Source organism: Bos taurus, chromosome 12 (assembly GCF_002263795.3).
Source record: "Bos taurus isolate L1 Dominette 01449 registration number 42190680 breed Hereford chromosome 12, ARS-UCD2.0, whole genome shotgun sequence".
NCBI classification, from domain to species: Eukaryota; Metazoa; Chordata; class Mammalia; order Artiodactyla; family Bovidae; genus Bos; species Bos taurus.
Window position 1 is genome coordinate 31,459,824 of NC_037339.1, and position 11,771 is coordinate 31,471,594.

Below are 11,771 nucleotides of genomic sequence, written 5' to 3' on the forward strand. Positions count from 1 at the left end.
CGGGTGGGGTAGCTATTTCACAACTGCCTGCCAGAGACAGCTGGATTTCCTACTTGGACTCTCTGCCTAATCCCACTCAGTCAGATAATTCATCCCCAATCCCACAGTTCTCTGGAGACGTGTCTCCTACAAAACCAACTGTCTAACGTCAATTACTGAATCATCCAGAGATCCCAACTGCAGGCAACAACTTGCCAACTTGCACTGTTTATTTAAGCACATAGGGATCTACTGAAATGATAGTAGGAGCTCACAGCTCCAATAAAAAGCCTAAACGAGGCTCCGGTTCAGAAAACAACCAAGAACCGGGAGGCTCCAGAGATAAAGTCACAGCAACACAGCTACCATCATGCAGCACGAAGCACGAAGGGCATGGCCTCCACCAGTGACGAGTGGCCTCACTGTCCCCCTCCTGGCCCGCTCTGGAGTCCAAGTCCAGGACTGAGGTTTGATCAGCTGACTGGGATCACATGCCTGCCTCCAGGAGGCACCAGGAGCAGAAAGGTGGACCCTCCTAGCATTTTAGAGAGACAACAGGCACCACCTCCCCCAGACAACACAACACAGAGTTCAAAGTCTCTCAGGAATTGACAGTGGATGCCAGACACACAGAATAAGACAGACAAATCCTGCACAGTGTGGGGAAATTGAGAGAAATGGCATTTGTGTGCTGACTTTGCCTACCTTTCCCTTGAAGCCAAACCCTGGAGGTGTTCAGTTTTCATTTTATTGACAGAAGAGAGAGGCTTCAAAAGCCAGGCTTAGTCCCTAAAATGGTAACGTGCTCTGTGTTCAAACCAGCAAACCAAAGCAAATCAAACACTGATTAAACAATATGCACCTTCATTGTGATACCGGCAACAGCAACAAAAATGAATTGGTTTCTGGACAGGGTATTACAGAAACAAAAACTTGTTATTTTGAAAATGGACAAAAATAAAATTAAGAAGAAAGCACATTTTCCCTGTCTTTCCTGTATCAACTCTGTCCTTGGGTAACCAAATGGAAGGTCACAGTAAGTTTCCTTCAAAGGAAGTATCCTGATTGAAAAAAAAATGAATGACAGATTTAGAATTACCATTTTGCAGATACTCACAAATAAGTGGATCTATGCATTGTATCAATGGCCACAAACATCACAGAATGAGAGCCTATTAGGTATGAACATCAGTTTTTGGCTGTGCCAGGTCTTAGCTGTGGCATGTGGGCTTTTAGTTGCAGCATGCAAGATTTAGTTCCCTGACCAGGGTTCAAACCCAGGCCCCTTGCTATGGGAGGGTGGAGTCTTCAACAATGGACCACTAGGGAAGTCCAGGCATTAATGTCTTTTTATGGAAGAACGTAGCACTGATAAGGGGATCTTCCCCAAAATAAGGAAGCAGAATCTGAATCTGATCAAGTTCACAGACTCAACTAGCAATTTACAGGAAATACAGGGTTGAGAAGGATGTGTTAATCTACACCACAAAGATGTAAACAGTGAAAACTAGACTGTGGGAAACCAGAGAACAAACAACTTGGTTTCTTCAAGAAACAGCAAGAAAACCAGGAGATAGAACCATAAATCATGAAACAGTTGACACAAGAGCCAATCACTTGTGTGTAAGTTACTTGGATCTGATTCAAACAAAACAGCTTAAAGAAAATTATGACAACTTTTTGGACCTTCGAAAATCTGAATACTGACTGATATTTAACTGTAAGGAATTATTATTAACGTAAGTATGATAATGATAGTATTTTGGTTATGTTTAGCTTTATAAACTGAAATATTTATGCCTATAAATTATATCTGGAATTTCTTTCAAAATAATCTTGAGGGGAATGTGGGTAAAAAAAACAGATGAAATAAAATTGGCCAAGGATAAATTCTGGAAGTTAGATGAGAGAAACATGAGATTATGTTGTATTTTTCCATCCACTTTCAGGTGTTTGAAATTTTCCATAATAAAAAATGTAAAAAGAAGAATGATGCAAAGCTTCTTGGGTGTTATTAGTTTCCTGTGTCTTCTGTTAAATTTTCATAATATAATGCTCAGTTCAGTTCAGTTGCTCAGTTGTGTCCAACTCTTTGCGACCCCATAGACTGCAGCATGCCAGTCTTCCCTGTCCATCACCAACTTCCAGAGCTTGCTCAAATTCATGTCCAGTGAATCGGTGATGCCATCCAACCATCTCATCTTCTATCATCCCCTTCTCCTCCCGCCTTCAATCTTGCCCAGCATCAGGGGCTTTTACGAGGAGTCAGTTCTTCGCATCAGGTGGCCAAAGTATTGGAGCTTCAGCTTCACCATCAGTCCTTCCAATGAATAGTCAAGACTGATTTCCTTTAGGATGGACTGGTTTGATCTCCTCACAGTCCAAGGGACTCTCAAGAGTCTTCTCCAACACCACAGTTCAAAAGCATCAATTCTTCGGTGCTCAGCTTTCTTTATAGTCCAACTCTCCCATCCATACGTGACCAATGGAAAAGCCATAGCTTTGACTAGATGGATCTTTGTCAGAAAAGCAATGTCTCTGCTTTTTAATATAATGCCTACTTAAAAAAATTTTTGTTTGTTTGGCTGCACCAGGTCTCATTTAGTTGTGGCTCTTGGGATCTTCACTGGCTCCTGTGGGATTTCTGGTTGTGGGGCATGAGCTCAGTTAACCAGCAGCATGTGGGACCTTAGTTCCCCAGCCAGGGATCAAACCTGCATCCCCTGCATTGCATGGCAAATTCTTAACCACTGGACCATCAGCGAAGTCCCTGTAGTGACTCTTTTAAGCCACAATGCCAAGGGGAGGAAGGCTCTGGCTCTGCTTCTTGTTCTGATCTTGTGACTTTCTCATGTGATCAGGATTGGGCGAGACGCAAATGGGATTAAGGGTAGCATATTTCCCTGTGGCTAACAGGGATCCTTTGGTCATAACTTCTATGATAACTATGATTATGATCACTAATGTGTCTCAAGTATATTCAATATTTTGTGAAATAACATTCATTAGTAATGCTAAAAATTAAATAGAGCACTTTAACACCAATGTAATTTTCTGTTCAAATGGAAAGTCTATGTATTAATTAAAATGATTTGATTTAGGGCTGTAAGAAAAAGAATGATAGAAATGGATTATAAAACATTAAGTAAGAATCCATGAGTCTATAAGCATACCTTAAAGAGGAGGAGAAATTGGGATGGGGGTGGGGTGGGAAAACTGGCCTTACAAAATTTGTCAACCAATAAATGCAGAAGAAATAATAAGATCACAATTTTTCAGTCCTTTCCTGTCCCCAGTGACCATGTTATAAATGATTGAGACAAAGATTTTTCATGGATGCTAAAACCTCTGGGTCAAAGATTCTTGAGGAACAGGACATACATGGGGTCTCAAACTATTACTTCACCTAATATTAATTATTATTAATTACAAAAGGAAAACTATAATATTACAATGGAGAGCTCTGGCAGCCACCACTTGTCAACGAATCAATCGCAGTTAGTAACACCAATAAGTGGGACAACCTGACCTCATATGGCTCCTGGTATGACACATAAGTACATACATCACCGTTGCAGCCTTCTTGCCAAAAACATTTATCCTGAATCTACTCATGAAGAAATAAAGGCAGTATGCTGACAACTGGTGAATTTCATGAAGTTTATGCTGGGTGTGCTATTTTTTTTTTCTTTTGGCCATAACACGAGGCTTGCGAGTTCTTAGTTCCTCCACCAGGGATTCAATCTGGGACTGCAGCATAGAAAACCCTGAGTCCTAATCACTTGACCACTAGGGAATTCCCCTCTATTCATTCTATTTCTCTTTAAGTTTCAAAATTAAAAGTTGGAGAAAAAAATAATATGGTTTCTGTTTTGCAAGGTTTATATACAACACAGAAAACAAACAAAAAAACAGTGGTCGAAGTCTTGACTTAAAATCAACCCATCTCTCCAAAAGTAAATAAGCCCAGCCAAAGTGAAAACAGAATTCCTTCTGGTCCCTCACTGATCCGAAGCCATACCCTCTATATGACTTCTGTTTTGTCACAGAGATGAACAATATAGCTTTTTCTTGTCTCCACCAGGTTAAGAAACCAAAAAGAACCAAAGGACAAAGTACAGCAGACGAAGCACGTCCACTGGCTCCAGAAATAAATTCAAGATCTGGGAGCAAACTAACTTTTCAAAAATTGATTTTTCATTATGAAAAAAAAAAACCCTCCTGAAATTCTGTTAACAACCCTAACAGTAAGTTCTAATATTTTAATAATATTTAAGGGCATATACTACAACAAACTAAAAGTGTAGGTTTTTTAAAAATTGAAATATTGTTGACTACTACATTATGTTATTTTCAGGTGTACTGCTGCTGCTACTGCTGCTGCTAAGTTGCTTCAGTCGTGTCTGACCCTGTGCGACCCCAGAGACGGCCGCCCACCAGGCTCCCCCATCCCTGGGATTCTCCAGGCAAGAACACTGGAGTAGCTTGCCATTGCCTTCTCCAATGCATGAAAGTGAAAAGTGAAAGTGAAGTTGCTCAGTCGTGTCCGACTCTGTGTGACCCCATGGACTGCAGCCCACCAGGCTCCTCCATCCGTGGGATTTGCCAGGCAAGAGTACTGGAGTGGGGTGCCATTGCCTTCTCCGATTTTCAGGTGTACTACATAATAATTTATTTCAATACGTTACGAAATGATTATCATGGTAAGTCTTAGTACCAATCTGTCCATCTATAAAAATTATTATAGTGTTATTGACATATTCCTTATGCTGTATATTACATTGCTGTGGTTTATTTATTTTATAACTAGAGGTTTCTACCTCTTAATCCCCTTCTCCTCTCTTGCCCAACCCTCCAAACTCCTCCCCTTTGGTGACCACCAGTTTGCTCTCTGTACCTATGAGCCTGTTTCTGCTTTGTTGCGTTTGTTCATTTTTTATATTCCACAATAACTGAAACCTTCACTTACCATAATACCTTCTGGGTCAACCCACATTGTCACAAATGGCAAGATTTCCTTCCTTATGTGGCTGAGTAGCATAGCATTCCATTATCTTTGTGCATTCCTCTGTTGATGGACATTTCAGTTGTTCCCACGTCTTGGCTACTCTAAATAATGCTGCACTGAACATAGGAGTTCACATATCTTTTCAAATTTTTGTTTTCTTCAGAAAAATACCCAGAAGTAGGTTGCTGGATTGTATTTGTTGTTGTTGTTTAGTTGCTAAGTCATGTCTGACTCTTCGTGACCCCATATTCACCTGTTCACCAGGCTCCTCTGTCCACGGGATTTTCCAGGCAAGAATACTGGAGTGGGTTGCCATTTCCTTATCCAGGGGATATACTGACCCAAGGATCGAATACACATCTCCTGCATTGGCAGGCAGATTCTTTACTGCTGAGCCATCTGGGAAGCCCACTGGATTGTATAGTAGAATGATAACCTTGTCAGGTAGAATATTCTTGGTTGTAAGTTTTTTCCTTTCTTCACTTTGAATATATTCTTTCTGGCTTGCAAATTTCTGCTACAAAGTCAGCTGAAAGTCTTATGGAGGTTTCCTTGTATGTAATTAGTTTCTTTTCTCTTGTTTCTTTCTCTTTTTTTTTGGCCACTTCAGTTATAATGTGTCATGCTGTGAACCTCTTGGGGTTCATCTTGTTTATTACAACTGACTCTGTGCTTCTTAGACCTGGATGTCTGTTTCTTTCCCAGGTAAGGAAAGTTTTCATCTTTTTTTTTCTTCAAATAAGTTCTCTCTCTTTTCTCCTGGTGCCACTGTAATGCAAATGTTAGCATGTTTGATATTGCCTCAGAGGTCTCGTTAAAATGTCATCAATTTTTAAAAACTCGTTTCTGTTCAGTTTTTGGTTATTTCCACTGCTCTGCCTTCCAGATCTCTGATCTATTCCTTTGTATCATCTAATCTACTGTTGATTTCCTCTAGAGTATTTTTTGTTGCTGTTTTCTTCAGCTCTATTTGGTTCTTTATATTTTCTAACGCTTCGCTGAAAATCTCACTATGCTCATCCGTTCTTTTCCCTAGTCTGTATCTTTACAGTCATTACCTTGAACTCTGTATCAGGGAGATTGCGTATGTCCACTTCATTTAGTTCTTTTTCTAAAGTTATGTCTCATTCCTTCACTTGGAACACATTCCTCTGTCTCATTTTGCCCAATTTTGTGTTCATTTCTGTTGTGTAAGTCAGCTCCTTTCCTAATCTTGGAGGTGACCCTATGCTGCCGATGTCCTGTGGGCCCAGCATGCTCCCTGGCCACAGAGCTCTGTGCTCCAGGTTGTCCCTGTGTGGGCTGTGTGTGCCCTTCTCCTGTGGCAAGACTGACTCCTGTAGGTGTGCTGGCAGGTGGGGCTGGCCCTGGACCGCTTGGTTTTGAGGCTGTGCCTTGTACCTGCTGAAAGGCAGGGTAGGCCTCCCACATGGTTGGATATTTGACCCAGGTGGGGGCAGGGTTCCTGCTGGCCCACTGGTAGGTGGGGCCAGGCCCCTGGCACTAACAGGCTGTGAGAATTCCAAATGGTGCCTGCCAATGCTGCTGTTATCATTATGGAGCAAGTTCTCCAAAGTGCCAGCATCTCCTGCCCAGGGGGAGTCCCAGCTGCCTCCTGCCTCCCTGGTTCCGAGATCAGCAAGCAGGCCTGACCAAGTCCTTTCAAATTGACAGCTACACTGGGTTATGTATACCCTTTAAGAGAAAAGTCTGTTTCCTATAGCTCTCTGGCTCTTCTGAACCTAAGCCCGACTGGTTTTCAATGCCAGATGTTCTAGGGCCTTGTTTTCCTGGTGTAGGTGCCCCATGCTAGAAAGTCCAATGGGTGCAAACTCCTCACTCCTTGGGGAGGATCTCTGTAATTGTGATGTTCCTCGTTTCCTCACCAACCTCTGGGTGTGGGTCCTGACTGTACTGTATCTCTGTCCCTCCTACCTGACTCATGCCTCATGTTTTTACTTGTGGGGAATCTTTTCTGTTATTCTTCAGGTTGTTTTCACAGATACTTGCTCTGTAAAGAGCTGTAATTCTGGCATGTCCATGGGTACATTCAGGGTCTCTCTACTCTGCCATCTTGGTCACCTCCCAAACCAAAGTACAAGTTCTTAATTAAGGATTTATGGTACATGAAGGAACCTGAATTTCATTTTGAAATCATGAGCTAAGTAAGTTCAATGAAGTATCACAGTTTTGGTTTTGCTTTATTCAGTTCAGTTCAGTTGAGTCGCTCAGTCATGTCTGACTCTGAGACCCCATGAATCGCATCACGCCAGGCCTCCCTGTCCATCACCAACTCCCGGAATTCACTCAGACTCACATCCATCGAGTCGGTAATGCCATCCAGCCATCTCATCCTCTGTCGTCCCCTTCTCCTCCTGCCCCAAATCCCTCCCAGCATCAGAGTCTTTTCCAATGAGTCAATTCTTCACATGAAGTGGCCGAAGTACTGGAGTTTCAGCTTCAGCATCATTCCCTCCAAAGAAATCCCAGGGCTGATTTCCTTCAGAATGGACTGGTTGGATCTCCTTGCAGTCCAAGGGACTCTCAAGAGTCTTCTCCAACACCACAGTTCAAAAGCATCAATTCTTTGGCACTCAGCCTTCTTCACAGTCCAACTCTCACATCCATACATGACCACTGGAAAAACCATAGCCTTGACTAGATGGATCTTTGTTGGCAAAGTAATGTCTCTGCTTTTGAATATGCTATCTAGGTTGGTCATAACTTTCCTTCCAAGGAGTAAGCATCTTTTAATTTCATGGCTGCAATCACCATCTGCAGTGATTCTGGAGCCCCAAAAAATAAAGTCTGACACTGTTTCCACTGTTTCCCCATCTATTTCCCATGAAGTGATGAGACCAGATGCCATGATCTTCATTTTCTGAATGTTGAGCTTTAAGCCAACTTTTCCCCACTCTCCTCTTTCATCAACAGGCTTTTGAGTTCCTCTTTACTTTCTGCCATAAGGGTGGTGTCATCTGCATATCTGAGGTTACTGATATTTCTCCTGGCAATCTTGATTCCAGCTTGTGCTTCTTCCAGTCCAGCGTTTCTCATGATGTACTCTGCATATAAGTTAAATAAGCAGGGTGACAATATACAGTCTTGATGTACTCCTTTTCCTATTTGGAACCAGTCTGTTGTTCCATGTCCAGTTCTAACTGTTGCTTCCTGACCTACATCCAGATTTCTCAAGAGGCAGGTCAGGTGGTCTGGTATTCCCATCTCTTTCAGAATTTTCCACAGTTTATTGTGATCCACACAATCAAAGGCTTAGGCATAGTCAATAAAGCAGAAGTAGAGGTATTTCTGGAACTCTCTTGCTTTTTCCATGATCCAGCAGATGTTCGCAATTTGATCTCTGGTTCCTCTGCCTTTTGTAAAACCAGCTTGAACATCAGGAAGTTCACAGTTCACATACTGCTGAAGCCTGGCTGGGAGAATTTTGAGCATTACTTTACTAGCGTGTGAGATGAGTGCAATTGTGCGGTAGTTTGAGCATTCTTTGGCATTGCCTTTCTTTGGGATTGGAATGAAAACTGACCTTTTCCAGTCCTGTGGCCACTGCTGAGTTTTCCAAATTTGCTGGCATATTGAATGCAGCACTTTCACAGCATCATCTTTTAGGATTTGAAATAGCTCCACTGGAATTCCATCACCTCCACTAGCTTTTTTCGTAGTGATGCTTTCTAAGGCCCATTTGACTTCACATTCCAGGATGTCTGGCTCTAGGTCAGTGATCACACCATCGTGATTATCTGGGTCATGAAGATCTTTTTTGTACAGTTCTTCTGTGTATTCTTGCCAGCTCTTCTTAATATCTTCTGCTTCTGTTAGGTCCATACCATTTCTGTCCTTTATTGAGCCCATCTTTGCATGAAATGTTCCCTTGGTATCTCTGATTTTCTTGAAGAGATCTCTAGTCTTTCCCATTCTGTTGTTTTCCTCTATTTCTTTGCACTGATCGCTGAGGAAGGCTTTCTTATCTCTTCTTGCTATTCTTTGGAACTCTGCCTTCAGATGCTTATATCTTTCCTTTTCTCCTTTGCTTTTCGCTTCTCTTCTTTTCACAGCTATATGTAAGGCCTCCCCAGACAGCCATTTTGCTTTTTTGCATTTCTTTTCCATGGGGATGGTCTTGATCCCTGTCTCCTGTACAATGTCACGAACCTCTGTCCATAGTTCATCAGGCACTCTATCTATCAGATCTAGTCCCTTAAATTTATTTCTCACTTCCACTGTATAATCATAAGGGATTTGATTTAGGTCATACCTGAATGGTCTAGTGGTTTTCCCTACTTTCTTCAATTTCAGTCTGAATTTGGTAATATGGAATTCATGATCTAAGCCACAGTCAGCTCCTGATCTTGTTTTTGCTGACTGTATAGAGCTTCTCCATCTTTGGCTGCATAGAATATAATCAATCTGATTTCAGTGTTGACCATCTGGTGATGTCCATGTGTACAGTCTTCTCTTGTGTTGTTGGAAGAGGGTGTTTGCTATGACCAGTGCATTTTCTTGGCAAAATTCTATTAATCTTTGCCCTGCTTCATTCCGTATTCCAAGGCCAAATTTGCCTGTTACTCCAGGTGTTTCTTGACTTCCTACTTTTGCATTCCAGTCCCCTATAATGAAAAGGACATCTTTTTGGGGCATTAGTTCTAAAAGGTCTTGTAGGTCTTCATAGAACCATTCAACTTTAGCTTCTTCAGCATTACTGGTTGGGGCATAGACTTTTGATTACTGTGATATTGAATGGTTTGCCTTGGAAACAAACAGAGATCATTCTGTCATTTTTGAGATTGCATCCAAGTACTGCATTTTGGACTCTTTTGTTGACCATGATGGCTACTCCATTTCTTCTGAGGGATTCCTGCCTGCAGTAGTAGGTATAATGGTCATCTGAGTTAAATTCACCCATTCCAGTCCATTTTAGTTCACTGATTCCTAGAATGTCAACATTCACTCTTGCCATCTCATTTGACCACTTCCAATCTGCCTTGATTCATGGACCTGACATTCCAGGTTCCTATGCAATATTGCTCTTTACAGCATCGGACCTTGCTTCTATCACCAGTCACATCCACAGCTGGGTATTGTTTTTGTTTGGCTCCATCCCTTCATTCTTTCTGGAGTTACTTCTCCACTGATCTTCAGTAGCATATCGGGCACCTACTGACCTGGGGAGTTCCTCTTTCAGTATCCTATCATTTTGCCTTTTTATACTGTTCATGGGGTTCTCAAGGCAAGAATACTGAAGTGGTTTGCCATTCCCTTCTCCAGTGGATCATATTCTGTCACATCTCTCCACCATGACCTGCCCATCTTGGGTTGCCCCGCGGGCATGGCTTAGTTTCATTGAGTTAGACAAGGCTGTGGTCCTAGTGTGATTAGATTGACTAGTTTTCTGTGAGTATGGCTTCAGTGTCTGTCCTCTGATGCCCAAAGCTTTGTTAAACTTAGATTCACCCAACTGCAGATTCCAGTGTTAAATTATACACTATATTTTCTGTTTTGAAAGTAATCTACTTGTTCAGGCTATCTTCTATTCTTGCAATGTCTATATTCCAAGGAGTAACAAAATGCATGAAAGCACTGGTTATATTTACGTCTACTTGTGAAAGAGGAATTATACCCAGTGTAGAAAGAAACACTGATTATAGTGATCAGCCTGTCATACGTATTTTGTACAAGGATAGGTGTGAAGAGGCGTGTTCACTGGAAGAGCCACCCTGCAATGTGCCAGTGCTCAACTGTTTGCCAACCCACCCAATACTTTGAGACAGTAAAACCCACAAGTTCCTTTATTCACAGATATTTAAAAAAACATAACACAGAACTACATTCTAGTCTTTTATTGTGAATTTTAGTGTTAATAAAATTAATTTTAATCAGGCAGCAGCCTGTGAAGTAACTCTATTATTAGACTCCTCAAATACTAAACTGATTCCTTAAGAAAAATCACAGCATCTGAAAAAAGAAAATGCCTAACTGAAGAGCCTGACACCTAAGCAAAGTTAACTCGGAGGAACCTGCAGTTTACTTTATGAAGGAACCCAAATTATCCCAACTCCAGGTAAATACTATGGACTGCAGAGACTAAGAAATAGTAGCAATTATTTCAGCACTGGGGTACACCCAAAGAATTAACTAGTGCTGACAAATGTCATTAATATAAAGGCAAAAACAAGCAAAGAAAGGAAAGCAAGCATATAAATCAGAGAGCTTTTCAAAAGTAAGCAGACTTCCTGGGATCCACTCCAGACTTGTCCTACTGGGACTGAGATTCAGACTGATACGAACATTTTCCCCTAAAATTTCCGGGTGATTTTACACACACCCAGGGATGAGGATCATTGGCATAAACACAAAGAAGGTTAAAGAGGAAGCGGTGGGGGACAGAGAGGAGGAAGCAAAAGACCTTCAGAAAATAGGCACTAATCATGTCCATTTCTGTGTTTAAAGCATCAGCTTTACCATTTAGACTGTGTTCATTAATTTCATAGTACCCTCTACTGGTCAGGAAAGGTATCTAAGATTCTTCAACTAAGGCACAGAAATCTCCAACTTTTGTTAACAATTAGCTGAAAGACAACACATTTAGAAACAAGTGAACCTTCATTATTTCTATATTTTCTCATAATTTAAGTGTAAAGTGGGGTGGCAAAGACTGTGCTGGCAAACAGTTTTACACTTCATCTCGACAGTCAGGAGCAGTTTTTACTCTACAATATTCAGTAGTATCCCTGGCCTCCAAGCACCAGATGCGAGCTGGAAACCCTTT